At 45.8% G+C, this 16,816-nt stretch overlaps 1 protein-coding gene and 1 pseudogene across 5 annotated transcripts in view; one reads left to right on the top strand and one right to left on the bottom strand.

Annotated features, from left to right (window-relative positions):
* The window catches only part of Kank1 (KN motif and ankyrin repeat domains 1), a 197,767-nt gene that overhangs the window by 80,658 nt on the left and 100,293 nt on the right, over positions 1-16,816 (bottom strand). The gene's annotated exons all lie outside the window — the stretch shown is intronic.
* On the top strand, positions 6,620-7,432 carry Gm34432 (annotated as a pseudogene).

The raw sequence follows: 16,816 nt of genomic DNA, 5'->3' as shown, positions 1-16,816 counted from the left end.
TTTGAAGAGGTACTCGCTGGTGAGGCTCAATTAGAGACCGGCGAGGTGCTCATACCATTCAGAGAGAGGCAGTCAAAAGGCAGCTATGGAATTACTTTCCAAAACCCATCCCAGAGGAAGGCTTTGCCCTGTGCCTGAGGCTGCTAAACCCACACAAGAAGCAGCTCTGAAAAAAAAAAGCTATAAGCTGCTGTATTCTGCACAGAGCACCCATCTGCACTGTTACAGTAAATGAAATAAGTAATTATCCCCTCCGTGCGCCCAGTAATTACCTTCTCCAGCCAGTTTTTAAAATAGTTTCTATTTAACTTTCCTTTTAAGAAGAACAATACAATTACTAAGCCATCCACTCCTTTAACCTCATCTCTCAGAGCCCCAAGGTAAAGGCTAATTATCCAGACAAATAATTACATACCCAGTGCATCATCCCAAAGATCAAAATCTCAGAGCATGGAATTTCAGCAAGACTTTTGAGTAAGAAAGCCTGAAAAGGCTGGTGGCTACTAACACTAAAACACAACTCCTACTAGGCATTCGCTGCTACTGTCTACAGCAGTGGCTCTCAACCTTCCTAATGCCGCGACCCTTTAATACAGTTCCTCATGGTGTGATGACCCCCCAACCATAAAACTGTTTTCAATGCTAGATCATAACTATAACTTTGCTACTGTTATGAATACTAATGTAAATATCTGTGCTTTCTTATGGTTTTGGGCAACTCCTGTGAAAGGGTCCCAAAAAAGGAGTCATGACTCACACGTTGAGAGCTACTGGTCTGTAGTTTGACCTCTTGATACACCAAGGGTCAAAGGTCAACTCCATAAGTCAGGTTTTTTAAATAACTGGTTATACAGGCTATAACTTTTCCCATTAATGATTCCAGGGCTCCAGAGATGCTGAAATACAGAGGATAATCCAAATAAGGATGTAAACAGAAGTAGGGAGAGGATACCTGGCCTTCATGGAGTCTTAGAGATGAGTAAGTTGGCCCCGGAGGGGGTGTGTGGGGGAAGCAGGCTCTTCCAGGAGGGCAGGGGCAGAGCCAACAGGATGGGGTGTGTATGAAGGAGTTGTGGGAAATCAGATATCCAAGGATGGATGACTAAGGCTACGTGTGCCAAACTAAGGAATCTGCCTTGTATTTTGAAAGCAACAGGGGTCAGTGACAGACACGTGAGCTCAGAGTTGGGTGAACAGGACTGGGTTAGTCTTCTGGAATTGCTGTTCTGGCTGAAACAAAGGAAATGGCTTGACTAGAGGGAGAGGAAGCAAGGAACTCCCCAGTTGTTCAAATGGAGGGATGGGGGAGTAGGGTGGGGGGTGAACATACAAGGAAAATAGGGGCTGGACAACAGTGTGGATAACTGAGCCCCAGGGTGTAGATGCTGGTCCTCAAGACTCGCGGGTGGCATCCCAGGGAGAACAGAAAACTCCTTGGCCACACTGCTTGCCTGAGCTGAAGCCTCACAAATGCTAGGGTGCTGGATCCACAAAGCACTCATTCCTTTGTGAGTTTCAGAACCTGTATAGATAAGTCTGTTTGCTGGGTACATACCGTATCGTGTATTTGGTCCATTACCAACTTGCAAATTCATGGTCTTTATCTTAAGGGCAATGAATAGACAAAAACCTGTGGGCGAATTTGATGCAAAGCATGGTGACGCTGAGCAGAAATAACAGTGCTGCCTGCTCCTCCAACTGCTTATACAATGACATTCCCCTACCGGCCAGCCATGTCCTCACGGCGCCCTTTTTGCTAACCTTCAAACAAGCAAAGTTTGACTTAGCTTTCTGCAGCCCCTCTCACCTCTCACCTGAACCACACTTTGGATTATTTTATTCCCATTAGTCTCTTTATTCTTAAAAGAAGCAGCCAGATTCCATTGCGGATAAGCTAACACAGGCAAAGAGCCTGGTCAAGCATAGGACCTTCTGAGGCCCTCAGAAGATAGGTCAGTACTGCTGCTATGTGAAATCCTTGCCCCCACCCTCAGCCACTCACTGGGAATTCCACTAATCTTTTCACTTCTTGCTCTTGCACACCACAGGCGCAGGGCTGTCCCTGACATGTTTGCACTGCAGACTATAACCTAGAGCATGGTCTCTAGGGGCTAGAGGGAATCGGGTATCATTTGTTATTTATATTTGCTTCTGGGACGGATACCTTTCTCCTAAGACATGTGTTTGGATATTTATAATCTGTTTATACAGGAGGCGCGAGACTAGTAAAGTTACTGAATCAGAAAATGTCATAGCTTTCCCGCAACTCGGCTGAACAGATGGCAAAAGACTATTTTTACGGCTCGTTTCTCCATTACATGTAGAAATATTTATTAACATTGTATTTCTGTGGCGTGTGTGCAACCAGCAGGAAGGCACGGCAGGCAGCTGCTGCAGAAATGGGGGGGAGGGCTGTGGGAGTGGGAGCGAGCTGGTGTTCATCTTAGCAAGCAAGCGAGTCATGCCTCAGCGTATGGGAGGGGAGCCCCAGATATCTGCCCATCCCTCTAACCAAAAAGAAAAAAAAGAAAAAAAAAAGTGCTATGTCAGAACTCATCAGTAGGGTAGGAGCACACATCCCTGAGACTCCATTAAATCTGAGATATTATTTTATGTGTTATTGAGAAAGAAAAAGCATTCAAGATGTGGAGTTAAGCAAGGAACCCCTCCATTGAGCCACCAAGGGCCACCTAGAAATCAATTCTCCACGGAAACAAGGGTGACAAGAAGATATATGTCAGTGTGGGAACTAGAAACTGGGTGAACTTGTCCCAGGGTGTCCTCCACTTGTCCCTGAGGGCTTGTCCCAGGGTGGCCAAATGGTCCCAAAGGAGGGACTCTGAACTTTTGCTCTGGTTTCTCAGCAAGCCAGGTAACCAGCAGAGGCAGTGTGTGTAGAGAGAGATGTGGCGCGTGTACAACCACGCCTCAAGGAACAGAACACAGAAAGGCAGCTGAGGCCAGCGCAAGGCCCATCTTGAGAATTATTCAGGGTCCAGCACTAAGAACAAAATCAGGAAGAAGCCAACACAGAAACCAAGGTCCAAAACCAAATGGGATCCAAAGATGACCCACGGCAGGGAACGGGGCTGGGGAAGACCTTCTGGCTTCTGGCTTCTTCTCCGATTTTCTTTCAAGTCAGGAGACAAACTCTCTGCTTTAGCCTCTTCCTAGTAATACAGAAAAGTTTTTTTTTACAACAAACAAACAAACAAACAAACAAACGAACAAAGAAAAACCCACTGTCTAAAGGAAGAAATGCAACAGGCAACTGTTTTAGAATACTTTTGTCTATTTAAAAAATACCGTGTCAGGAAAATTGTGCTGGCTATAATTGATGTAAGAGGTGTGAATGTTCCTACAGATTTCGTGTTCTCTTTGTTTTTATTTTGCATAGGGCTGTGAATAAACAAGTAAATAAACCCTTATTAAGTAACTAAATATATACTGCTAACATTGGTCCCAACCCGATTTGGATACAAGTTCCTTGGGAGGCTTAGTTATTACCTATGGCTAAAGCTAGAGGAGAGAAAATAAACTCCAAATCCATCAAGCCAGGTCAGGATGTGTCTGTACTTACACAAGTGTACTCTGTCCCCACACATCTACTCCTGGCCACACCACCACCACCACCACCTCCAAAATACAAGTGATGGCATTTCTTTCCCTAATAGCTGGACTTCAGCAGGTGCTCCACACTGGAAACGGACAGGAGGGCAGAGCACCCCCAACAGTGGGAAAAATCCTCTGCAGGGAAAAAAGGCACGAAGCTAGGAGAAGAAAACTTCGGGGCCTGGACTGAAGGTGAAGGCTTCCATGTCAAACAGGGGTGGTCCTGCGTACCGAGAAGGGAGAATTCCTTGTACATTAAGGAGATGAACAGGAGACAGTCTGGGAAAGATATGTCTGCCCCTGCAGACTTAATTGTGACACTAAGAGCAGATGGGAATAACTAGGGAATGGTCTTCTTTGACGTACAGGTGTCTAAGAACAGTGTTCCAAGATGCTCGCTCTCTGCTGACCAATACCCAAGGGACTGGGAAACAGGGATGCTAGGAACTAAGAAATTAAACATAAAAGAATGAACAAAGACAAAACCAGGCAAAGGATAAGTTGGAAAGTGAAGGAGTTGAGAAGCCCTGGTATCTACTCGAACATAAGAAATTTAACAAGGGTGGGGGAGGGCACGGCAGGACATGCCTGTGATGTCAGCGTTCAGAGGCTGAGGAAGAAATGTGGGGAGGTCGGGGCCAGCCTGGTGGAGAGAGGGAAAGAAAGTGTGTGTTGAGATCAGGTGATGCCCTGATCTGTCTCTCTGTCTCTGTCTGTGTCTCTGTGTGTATCTGTCTCTGTCTCTCTGTCTCTCTGTGTGTGTGTGTCAAATTCAAGTGTGTGCTAGAATTGAACTCCTGTCTTCTCCACTCCACCGTCTTTCCAGACCGTCAGTATTGTATAAAACAGTGGTTATTCAGGCTGTACCTTGTCTCTAGAGACTCAATTCTAGGAGCTATATTTGGTTCCATTTTAAAGGCAAACACAGGTTAACTGGGTACCTCGGTGGACACAGAAACAGCTCCGCCTACCTAGCACCATCCACAAGGCCCAGACTAACCGAGAATTACTACCAAAAGTAAACAGGAAAAGAAAATGTTCTCTAAATTTAGCCAAGAAAAATTAGGATTCTATCAGGAGAGCCATATCCTGAGAATGAGCTGAGCACAGCCATGTGAGGGAAGAATCCAGCAGCGTCACCTGGATGGCCATCACGTATGTTAATGATCAACAGGCAGAGAATCCCGACTTTCTGAAGCGTTGGCTTAGTTTGGTCCCCGCTGTTGATGAGGCTTGGTTGAATTGCAGTCCATCCACCTGTCTGTGCGTTCATCTGTCTGCTGCCCATCCGTTTACCTGGCCCAGCCCTGCCCTTCATCTCTACAGCCCCACACTCCTGCATCTCCTTTCTGCAGTTCCACTCTTACAGAGTAGCCTGACTTTAAAGCAGCAGTCTGTCCAAACACACTCTTTTTTTTCTTTTTGTTTCTTTCGAAACAGGGTTTCTCTGTGTAGCCCCGGCTGTCCTGGAACTCACTCTGTAGACCAGGCTGGCCTCGAACTCAGAGATCTGCCTGCCTCTGCCGCTCAAGTGCTATGATTAAAGGCGTGCGCCACCACTGCCCAGCTTGCAGTACACTCTTAATACAGTTCTTAACCTTCCTAATCCTGCGACCCTTTAATATAGCTCCTCATGATATGGTGACACCCCCCCCCAAATCTTACTATCATTTTCGTTGCTACTTTGTAACTATAATTTGCTACTGTTACGAACTGTAATGTAAATATCCCACACGCAGGATATCTGATATGATATGTGACCACTGTGAAAGAGTCCTTTGACCCCAAAAGGGGTTGCCACCCATAGGTTGAGAACCACTGCTCTAAGGACCATTTCAGCCTTTAAAAAAAAGAGAGAGAGATTTATTTTTATTTTATGTGTATGAGTGTTTGCCTGCATGTTTATATACTGCACTATCTGTGTGTGGTACCCATGGCAGCCAGAAGGGGAAGTCAGATTCCCTGGAACTGGAGTTAATAAGAGGCTGGTGAGTCACTATGCGGGGGCTGGGATTCAAACCCTGGTCCTCTGGGTTACCTGAAGCCTTAACCACTGAGCCATCTCTCCAACCCATCTTAAAGCACAGGTGCCTAGAGGCTTGAAGCTCCTTTCTGTTCACTGCATTCTAAACCTCCACCTGAGTGACTATTTCTGTGGCACAGCTTCAGTGAGCAAGGCAGTACCATGGAGAAAATATCAATTAAAAGAGTGATGGGGGGGGACACGGGGCCTGACGGGGGACCTTGGGTCTGGGGATTTTCCAAACATCCCTTTGCACAAGAAGGAAGGCAGAACTGTAAAAACTTTTAACAATGGGTAACTATCAGAAGAGCCAACCCACAAGTTTCCAGTAGATTCAAAGGGAAAACTGAAAAACAAAGGCACTGAGCCCAGGTTGGTTCAGGCCCACATGGATTTCTGGGAAACCAGGAAACGAGATTTGCTTCACCCTGGAAGGGCTGACAGCCAGTGCTTTTCTTGGACTTGAGTTCTTAAAGATGGAAACGTTTCCTAGCCCTAGCCCTTGGCTTGCAGCTCAACTACCAAGACCTTATCAGGGGCCTGCCTGATAAGGACTTGGGAAATGCACAGAAAGCTACGTTTTGACAAATCTCCCAGCAGTCTTTTCTTCCATACAGACTTGTATGCGCTGGGTCGGGTGGGGCAGTGTTTGCTTTACTGATTCCTCATGGGAAACTGGATAGTATTTGTTTTTCTGGAATCGGCTTGGGTCATGTACTGCCGCATCTTTCAAGTTCAAACATACTGTCCCAAATGTGTTATTTATTGATACCTTAGTTGAACCAATACCTTAAGTATTATGAATATTTATCTGCTTATCATAGGGATACAGATATGTCTTCTATCTTTAGATAAACAGGTAAAAGGAGAATTGCTGTATCCTATTAGGGGAAATTCACACTGTTGCCATAGTGACTGCATTAACTTTCATAGTTCCTAAGAGCCACACACCTTCACTAATACCTTTAAAAAAAAAAAGTCGCTCCAGCAGCCGAGCAAGATGCCCAAAGGGAAGAAGGCCAAGGGGAAGAAGGTGGCCCCGGCCCCCGCCGTCGTCAAGAAGCAGGAGGCCAAGAAGGTGGTCAACCCACTGTTCGAGAAGAGGCCCAAGAACTTCGGCATTGGACAGGACATCCAGCCCAAAAGAGATTTAACGTGCTTCGTCAAATGGCCCCGCTACATCAGGCTGCAGCGGCAAAGAGCTATCCTCTACAAGCGGCTCAAAGTCCCTCCTGCCATTAACCAGTTCACCCAGGCCCTGGACAGGCAGACAGCTACTCAGCTGCTTAAGCTTGCCCACAAGTACAGGCCAGAGACAAAGCAAGAGAAGAAGCAAAGGCTACTGGCCCGTGCTGAGAAGAAAGCTGCTGGCAAAGGCGACGTCCCAAGAGGCCACCTGTCCTCCGAGCAGGAGTCAATACAGTCACCACCTTGGTGGAGAACAAGAAGGCTCAGCTGGTGGTGACTGCCCATGACGTAGACCCCATTGAGCTGGTGGTTTTCCTACCTGCCCTGTGTCGAAAGATGGGGGTGCCCTACTGCATCATCAAGGGAAAGGCCAGGCTGGGGCACCTGGTCCACAGGAAGACATGCACCACGGTTGCCTTCACACAGGTTAACTCGGAAGACAAGGGTGCTCTGGCTAAGCTGGTGGAAGCTATTAGGACCAATTATAATGACAGATATGACGAGATCTGTTACCACTGGGGAGGCAACGTCCTGGGTCCTAAGTCTGTGGCTCGCATTGCCAAGCTGGAAAACGCAAAGGCTAAAGAACTCGCCACTAAAGTGGGTTAAATGTACACTAAGTTTTCTGTACCTAAATATAATTACAAAATTAAAAAAAAAAAGTCATTGGAAAGAGTGAAATTTCAAGGTAGATTTGATCTGCATTTCTCTGAGGTCAGATGCTGTTGAACATGTTTTCATTCACCCGTCACTCTCTCTTCGGTACGCTCCCCTGTAAAGTGACTGCTTTGAGGGATGTTAAGTCTTTCATCTGTGTACATGGTGCAAGATAGGCGCAGTGGGTAACTTCCTATCAACTTGACACAGGCTACAGTCATCAGAGAAAAAGGAACCCCAATTAAGAAAACCCTAGAACTGTGACTTGCTCTGTTACCCGTATAAGCTGAGGCTCCAAAGTGAAAGGTTTCATTACATAGCACAGGACTCCTGTCCCCCACCTCCACCCCCCTTCAGTCCCCAACAGGCAAGTGGATTTGAGGCAAGGAACCTGAAAACAGAAAGTGAGTACTTTTGACTTCTGAACATGTTTTGGTAGCTTGGCTCTTAAGTGTGGCTTTCTGGATGAGAGGTAAGGAGTTAGGAAGCCTGATTCAAACGCTTCGCTCTGGGTGATCAAACGCTGACTAACGTCCAGGTGAGCCACGGGGTGCTCTTGCTACAGCAGAGTGTTGGGCAGGTATGGTGGCACATACCTATACTCATAGCACTTAGAAGGCTGAGGCAGGAGGATCACGAGAGTTTGAAGCTTATCTGGGTTAAACACAAAATCTTCCCCACCCTCCCCCTGAAAAAGGTATTTTTTCTTATCTCATTAAACCTTGTATTTCCGAATTCTCCTCTATCCAGTATTTAACTTCAAAAAGTTATTATCAATGGCCTGGAGTTGTGGCTCAGTAGTCAGGCTCATAATTATTTAGTATGTCCAAGGCCCTGGGTTCAATCCTCAGTATTACACACATACGGAAAAGATTAGTGATTATTATGCAAAAAACCCCACTTGCTGAATGATAGGTGATTTATGAGTGAATGTCCCACTCTAAGACAAGGTAGGAATTCACAGGTGTTTTTTAGTGGCGTTGGGTAATAGAAATGTAAGATCATCTTAGATACCAGTGCATCTGAAAGTTGTCTGGCTGGCCTGCATCTGAACTAGACAACTGATAGCAAAGCAAAAGGGCTTAAACCATTGAACCGTAGCTGTGATCAAACAGACAGACAAACAAAACAACACACACACATACACACACACACACACACACACACACACACACACACACACACACACCCATATGAGTGAGAAACAGCTTCCACAGTCTCAGGCATTTGACAATGTGGTTGTTCAATCCCTCCCCATTTGGTGGCACTGTTCTGAGGAGGTTTTAGGGGGGTAAGTATGTCACTGAGAGCAAAATTTGAGATTAAAAGCTTCTTGCCAATTCTAGTTTGATTTCTCTGCTTGTGGTTCAAGACAGGAGCTCTCAGCTTCCAACTTGGACTGCCACACCTGCCTCATGTCACACCCCCTGCCCTCTGTATTGAGCCCATCTCTCAGGGACCATATACCCAAACCAACTTCTGTAAGTTGCTCAGACAACACTGGCTGTATTTTGTTTTGTGGTATTTTGTTTTGTCACAGCAATAAAAAAAGTAACTACTATACCAACCAAGGATGAGTCGGTCTTATGTGTCTTAAAATTATATTACATTCTCAACATTCTAATGTTTCAACATTTAAATATTAGGAATATGCTTTATCTAGAACCCTTAGTAATGACTGCAAAGCAGACAGAGAAGTCTGCCCAGGCATCCACAAACTGCAGGTAAAATGACTGGGATCGTCATGTGCTTTTATCCCTTTGAATGCTGGAAAGCTGCCAGGATCATCTGGGGCTCCCTTCATTCTAAAAGAGTCACAGATTCTGAACTGACGGCAGCTCTCGGTGTAAACATTTCAACTGTCTCAAAATGAAAAGCAATCTTTACTGAAAAATAACTTTGTCCTGATAAATATTTCGACTGGGAGGTAATAGACCTGGAATAGAGAACACGGTTCATTTCTTTTCTCAATGAATATAGCTTTACCCGGGATGCCATCTAAACCGTGCATGCTAGCTACTCTCAGTGATGTTGTGCTTTGTCCAAAGGAAGTGGAATCCCGTGGGCAGTACTGCAAGTACTTCATGTGTGCAGGGTGGGCTCCATCAGGAGTAGGTGGGCCACACTTACTTCTCTGACAACTGCCTGCATTCAGCCTGGTTCCCTCCCTAAGTGTGTTGACTGACAACAGCCAAGAGTTCATTTCATCCGCCACTCTGCCCACACACTCCCCTTCTATAAGATGCTCCGTTCTATAAATGTGTGTTTTCATCCTTATGAAAGCCGCATGTCTAAGGAAAGCCTGCTCCCGGGAGAGACATGAACGGGAGAGTGGACAGTTGAAGAATGTTTCCAATCGAGTCTGGGCACCCGCCAAGACCCGGAAGGCTGATCTGAGTCTGCGCCAACAGAGTGAAGGCGAAGGCGGCTGCACCTCCTGCCTTAACTTACGGTGGGAACAACAGAAGCTCTGCGAGTAGTTTTTCCTACCAGCCCATTTTTGCATGCCACCCCCCACCACCCATCTCCCATAGCCAGATGAGACAAGAACGGCTGGCTTCTTATCGCCACTGAGTAGCTGTTAAGGGTGGTGCTGGCTCTGCCTGCCAGGCTGGCTTCCAAAACAAACAGAGCTCAGCTTTAGGTCCCCCACTTCTTTGGACAGAAAGATAAGATAATTATTTCTCAGATAAACCCCTGTGAATAAGAACGGGCATTTTTGAGAAAATAAAGGAAATGAAAACCAGGACACTAGATGCTGGCCATGCCTCCCCACCTCTCTTAGCTTTTGGGTTCCATTTATCAAGTATTACCTGTAGAATATAAACTTGATAAGGGAATGGGAACAGTCCTTAAAGACGGCTTATATACTGTAAACTCTTCACTATGAAGTGTTAGGAGGGCCACGTGCCAATCCCAGGAGGAAGGCTGAAGGCCAAGCATGGAGCCCACCTTGGTCATTTGCTTCTTGCCAGAACTAGAGGCAAATCGACGTAAATCAAAAATGCCCTGCAACAGACCGGGCCTCTCCAGCAGCAGAACTGAGGCTCAGCAGGGACAAGGCAGACACTGCTGCTGCCTTTTCAAAGGCACTAAACTTGCGGTACGTGTGGCATAATTACTATATCGATTAATATTAGGTGTTTCCAACATGGGGAACTGATAAACTGGGGTGGAGAGATGGATGGATGGATGGATGGATGGATGGATGGATGGATGAATGGATGGATGGGTAGGTAGGTTAAGTAAATGGGTGGATAGGAATAAACCCCTCAGATAAACTCCTGTAATAAGAGCGGGCATTTTTGAGAAAATAAAGGAAATGAAAACCAGAACACTAGATGCTGGCCATGCCTCCCCACCTCTCTTAGCTTTTGGGTTTCATTTATCAAGTGTTACCTGTAGAATATAAACTTGATAAGGGAATGGGCACAGTCCTTAAAGATGGCTTATATACCGTAAAGTTCCCATGGTGACATTTGGTATTAAGAAAATATAAATAAAGAGTATTCCTTTATAAAACATGAAGCTAAATCACACTTAGATGAAATGCCAGCTATGAGAAGTGACAAAGGGTTTGTAAACTAACATAAAGATCTGAGTTACACAGCCTGATAGTAACTTAACAGTTAAATGCCTACTTTAACAACCAGCACAGGATCCACCAAGGTTAATTCAAGTTGCTCCAGAAATGACTTAACATTAACTACATCCAAAGAAACCACTGGCTCGTTACCAAAGGCTTCCCTGAGTCCCTGTGGGTTACCTGACAATGAGAGCACTCTGGGGATTAGATGAAAATGAAAAGTCTAGGAGTGAAAACCCACAGCCGGTCATGTTGGCTCCTGCCCATAATCCCAACACTCAGGAGGTGGATGCAAGAGACCTTGAGGGGTCCAGCCTTGGCTACATACTGAGACTGAGCCAATCTGAGCTGCAGGAGAGAGACCCTGGCTCAAAGCAGGGGAGAAAAGGTATTGTTAATCCGAACAAGTTCTAAATTTACTTAGACCTGAGAAGGTCCTCCTTATTGCCCAATATATGGTTGCGTTAAACAACATTTCTTTCAGCGTCAGTCAGGGTGTGGTGCTGTGCTGTTGCTGGGTGAGGAGGCAACTCTGGAATCAGGCTTACAAAGGAGCTCCTGCTGGCCTCCAATGTGAGCCTCTCTGTGGGCTGTTCGGCCTGACCAGGCTTGTCTGAGGCATCCACTCACACGGCAGTCTGGCTCCCCTTCCAATCTTGGGCATATTGGCTCCTGTCTATAATCCCAACTCTTGGGAGGTGGATGCCAGAAGCTTAGGGGTTCAAGTCTAGCCTTGGCTACATACTGCTATCCAAAGAAGAGCAGTGGGCCAATTTTTCCTAGACCCGGAGGCAGAGTTCCCTATTTTCTCTTCCCTTCCTTGTGTGTGTTTAGTCAGTCACGCGCCAGATGGTGTCTTCTCTGCCACTGTTTTCTGTCTTTAGACATCAAAGGGAGTAGGTAAAATATGTTCCCGGTGTCATAGGCCTAATGTAGTGTGCTGACCTAACCTGTATTCAGAGGCTTGCATTAAAACTGCCCCAATGCAGATCAGCCAGAGAAGTAAAGAGACTAACAGCCAAATCAACCAACTGCTTACTGAGAGCCTCTTAAATATTCTTCCTCTAGCAACAACTTCTGCCTGAGAAATAGTCACACAAGCCCAAGGATAGAAAACGATCAAACCTACGGAGCCATCTCTCCAGCCCTGAATATCCGTTTCTATAAAGCAATTTTCACATCTTATTGATTAACTATAATAACATTGGCATTATTCTAATTGACTGTCAATCACTCCTGCCCTGGTCTAAAAGTTCAAAGAGAAAGCAGCAAGGGACATGGCTGGGAACATGGTAGCCTTCGCCCTGAGCTGGTGGAACACACTACAGTGAGTAGCTTCTTGTAAAGCCATGTCTAAACCTCCGTGCCATCCAGAGGTGCCCGCAGCTGCCCCAGCAGCAACTCTTCCCACCCAGGAGGAAACAAAGGAGGAAGGAGGAAGCGCAAGAGGACTCTTTCAAGCATGAGGTTTTAAGTGGCTTTCCTGCCTTTAAAAAAAAAAAAAAATCAGTCACAATGCAATCGAATTCCTCAAAAGGCTGCTAATACTGCCACCTAGTGAACAGTGGGAGAGGCAATAGACAGACCCAGGACCCAAAGAATATCTCTAAAGCAACTCCCAGAGGCTAAGCCCCCCTCCCCCATCTCAATCTCCTTTGAGGCATTACATGCAGAACACTGAGGAGAGGGAACAGTAGAAAGCCGTCGAAATGTGGATTGCTCCGTGCAAGAATTAGCCAAACTTCAGACATGAGCACAGTGGGGTGCACAAATTCCATTTTCCCATAAAGCACTGGACATCTCTGTCCATCTCCAGCAGGGACTGCCACCAGCTGTCCTCAGAGTGTCCTGCTGTAGCATGGCCCTCTCGTGTGGTAACTTTCTGTGGTTTTCTTGAGTTGGTGCCCATTGAACCTCAAGGGCCCTGTTAACTGAGTATCAGGTCCCACTTCCTCCTTTCCCTTGAACAGCAAGCAGAGCAGATGTCCATTTCAGCATGCCCCCAACTCCTCACACGATGCACACTGTCCTGCCTTCTCACTTCCTCTTCCTGTGGTCCCAGCATCTTCCTCCACTGATTCCATGGTTTATTTTATATGTTCTTCTAAGCTACCATGAAATTTTCCCTAATCAAAATTGATGTGTACAAGTGAAAGCCATCAGGAAATGCTTGTGTGTATACTGTGTTCCCAATGGGGTCCTGATGGTACAAACACACACATCGGACAATGGGAATCCTGACCTCTGGCGTCTCTTCCAACTCATACACTCTCCATTGGAGGTCTGCTGACATACAAGCCAGACCTGTGACCAGTGTCCTCATCAAAGCAATGACCTAGCTTCTACTCACTCCAGAATGGCTTCCTAGCATGTCTGCCTTCAATTCCTGCAGCCTGTTCAGTGGCCAGGGCCGTCTTCACTTATCACTCTACAGATGCAGTCTTAATCAACACTTGTCCATTCCTCGACAGGTACCCACATGTTCCCAAGTACCAAGTGCTGATAGAAAAGGTTTCTGTTTTACTATAAAGCCTTATCTAAAGGCACAGAGTAAAAGATTACAGAAGCAGGCATGAAGAAGACGACAACATTGAAACCCCTGATTCAAAACACACAGGCTGGCATAGGCTGGCTTTTCACCATATCTTTGTGTACACCCACTGAGCTGCCTACAATCTGTGTTTAGGTAATGACTGACACCTGAGAGGGGTCCACCACCTAAGTCCTTAGCACTAGTAATGAGATATTAGAAACTATAGAGGTCTCAAAAATGACCTTCTTAGTCCTACACTTGGTTCTGTTTGTTTTCTTCAGAACCATCTGAAGTATAAAATAGCTGAAGGGTTCCTGTCAGCAAAGGATGGGATGGGAGATGTGGGTGGGTCGAGAAGGCAGGTATTCAGGGTAGCAGGTGTGTTCCTTACGCAATGGAAGCTGCTTTTTATTTCAGAACATTGTGTTTTATAGGCTTAGGCATACAAGCACTGAAGGGTCACATGATCCTGGAGCTGACTAGAACGGAAACATTCCTAGGAAGATGAATGATCAAAAACCCTGGGAAAATGGGAACAGTGCCATTCGAAGGCCAGGGCATCAGCCTCCAAGCTTCTGATGTCGTCCTATACAAGAGAGGATGCTGTATCCAAAAGGGACAGAAAACCTACCTTGTCTGGAATTGGCTTCCATGCAGGGAACCCAAATCTAGATATTCAAGTGTTTGGTGAGGACACATCAGAAAGTGTGATTGACAGAGGGTCTTGTGATTTTTATTCCAATGTAACTAGCAGTTGAGGCCTCTGCCTCTTCCCACCTATGCTCTGGATGGAATCCAGAGTCTAGAGGGAAACAGAGTCCAGACAGACATGCAATTTTAGAAATTGGGAACTAAGGCTCAGAGTGAGTGAAGAACTTGGCCCAGAGAGCTGGGCTTGGTACGGTGTTGGTGTCTGCAACTTAGTGAAATTCCTTGGTCTGCTGTTCTTAGTAGAAAGCTATGGTCTAGGCCAGTGCTAGCCAACAGAACTTTGGGGGTTAATAGCATGACCTCTTTAATGAAGACCCAAACCCCAATGTCCAGGTCTGGCCACCTTCTCTTGGAACATGGAGACAAGGACAAGCTGACACTCAGAGTGACTTTTACCTATTGTCAGTCAGGCCTGAGGAGTAGAGGAAGTGAGCCCTGGACAGAGTTTGAAACAATCCAACAAGACAATGAATTGTGAGATCGCCATCGCTACCTTCCTCGGGATCCTATAGACAGACATCAGCTCTGTCAACAGCAGCGCTACATACCAGCCTCTTGCTTGTGGCGGTCCCCAGATAGACAGCAAGACCATGAAAATTGATTTCTACCTGTGGCTCTCAATCGACCATGAAGACAAATCTCAAAGACAGCCAGTTCACAGACATGAAGTCAGACCAACTGTCTCAACCCACCCTCCCTGTATTGCAGGGCGAGCCAGCCATCCCTCCAGGGCCCCCAAAATACCGCTCTTTACTGATCCGTAAGCTGGGGCTGCTGATTCCAGCCACAGCTCACAGAGCAAGGACCCCACACAGGAGGCTGCCCTTCAACATCCAGCTGTGACATTACGTCAATGGTAGACACCACCAACAGCTTGCTGGGACACAGAGCAATGCTGCATTCCATTAAAGAGGACATCACACAGCTAACCCTGTACTTTGCTTTACTGTTTAACTACATAGTACATTACCATCATTTCTAGCTGAGCTTCCTCCCACCAGAGTCCTCTTTCTCATTCTAGGTATCACCGGCTTAAAGGCATATTTTTCATATGCTTGTGGTTCACTTTGCAAAGTGGCGCTAAGGCCGGGTAGACAATTTTTTTTTTAACCTTATAGATGTCTCTAAATCGTCCTACTTTGTAAAGATAATTGTGTTTACTTTTATAGTTTAAAGAATTTTGATAAATAGAAAGTGTTCAAAAATATTAAAATATCAAGATCTAGTTATGCTTTAGGACTGCATCCCAAGGGAACAAATGACTGCGGCAAGAAGACGACATTCAGTGGCATCTAATGTAGCAAAAGAATAATCTCCGTCTACATTTCTAGCAATATACAATTTTAGTCTATATATTATGATGTGTTGATGCAATTGAATGTTACTTATCGTAATGGTAAAGGTTCCAGAAATAAGCCCCAAACCCAACACCTCAAGAGAATTCCACGCTCCAAATAAAAATTATACCACATCAAAATGTATACTAAATATATAAATGAGAATATTTGTTATATTAGTGTGGCAAAATTTATAGGTCATTTGAAAACACTTTGCTTTCTTAAACAAATCAACATAAACTACCCGCTAGCCAGTGGCCCGTGGAAAATTAATTTTGCTGCAGTTCCAAACCAAGCTATTGATCAGGCTAGCATCTCTTTACTCTGAGTTGACTCCACTAGAATTTACAGGCTGGAGCTGTAATGAAAAATCCAGTAAAGGAGAGAAGAGAGAGAGGCACTGTGGATTAAAAGGCCAAATGTACGTGAGTAGATCAATGGCTGCCGGATGTCTTTACAATGGTTCTGTGGTAGCTGCCGATTAGAGCTAAAGAATCCCCAAAGAATTCACAAAATCTATTTAACTGAGAACTCAGTAGGCTTACAGATGCTCTCTCAATTAAAATGTTGGAGAGCCATTGCAAAGCCGATGGCGCAATTACAGGGTTAATAGCAAGGTGCACTTTACTAGTTGAAGGAAACTGACATTTGGTCTTTTCCTCCCTCCCTTTATCTTTCCGAAGGGTCAGGAGTCAAGTTTTCTTCCCTTTGGTTCTCAGTACATGAGGATTTTCAATGTCCTTACAAGGGCTCCAGTCCCAGTGGGCAGCCAGGAAGGAGAGTAGGAGGCCGGCGGTGACCCGAGTGCTGAGAGGATCCGTGAGTACACGCCTGTGTGTTATTTCCCATGCTACCATCCAAGAACAGGCTGTACGGAGGCAGTGTGTATGAATGCGCCCATTATGCCTATCGCCCTTGCCTTATCCCACTCAAGGTCTAACACTGGCTTAGGTCACCTCCCTTGGATACAATCTGTACCATCAACTGGGGTGGAGGCTGCTAAACTATGAGTAGTTGGCTTCATCTGGGTAGCTTCTCAGGTGTGGTTCATCAGGCACACCCTAATAACTGACAACTTGTTCCCTTCAAGAGCAAGTTTTGGGTTCTGCTTATTCCGTTGGCTTCATGGCCTGACTGATGGCTGCACTCCGCCCGTGTAAGAGGCTGTA

The sequence above is a fragment of the Mus musculus genome, chromosome 19, assembly GCF_000001635.26.
Source record: "Mus musculus strain C57BL/6J chromosome 19, GRCm38.p6 C57BL/6J".
NCBI lineage: Eukaryota > Metazoa > Chordata > Mammalia > Rodentia > Muridae > Mus > Mus musculus.
Note: the sequence above shows the minus strand (reverse complement) of the source record. Positions and strands in the feature narration are given on the sequence as shown.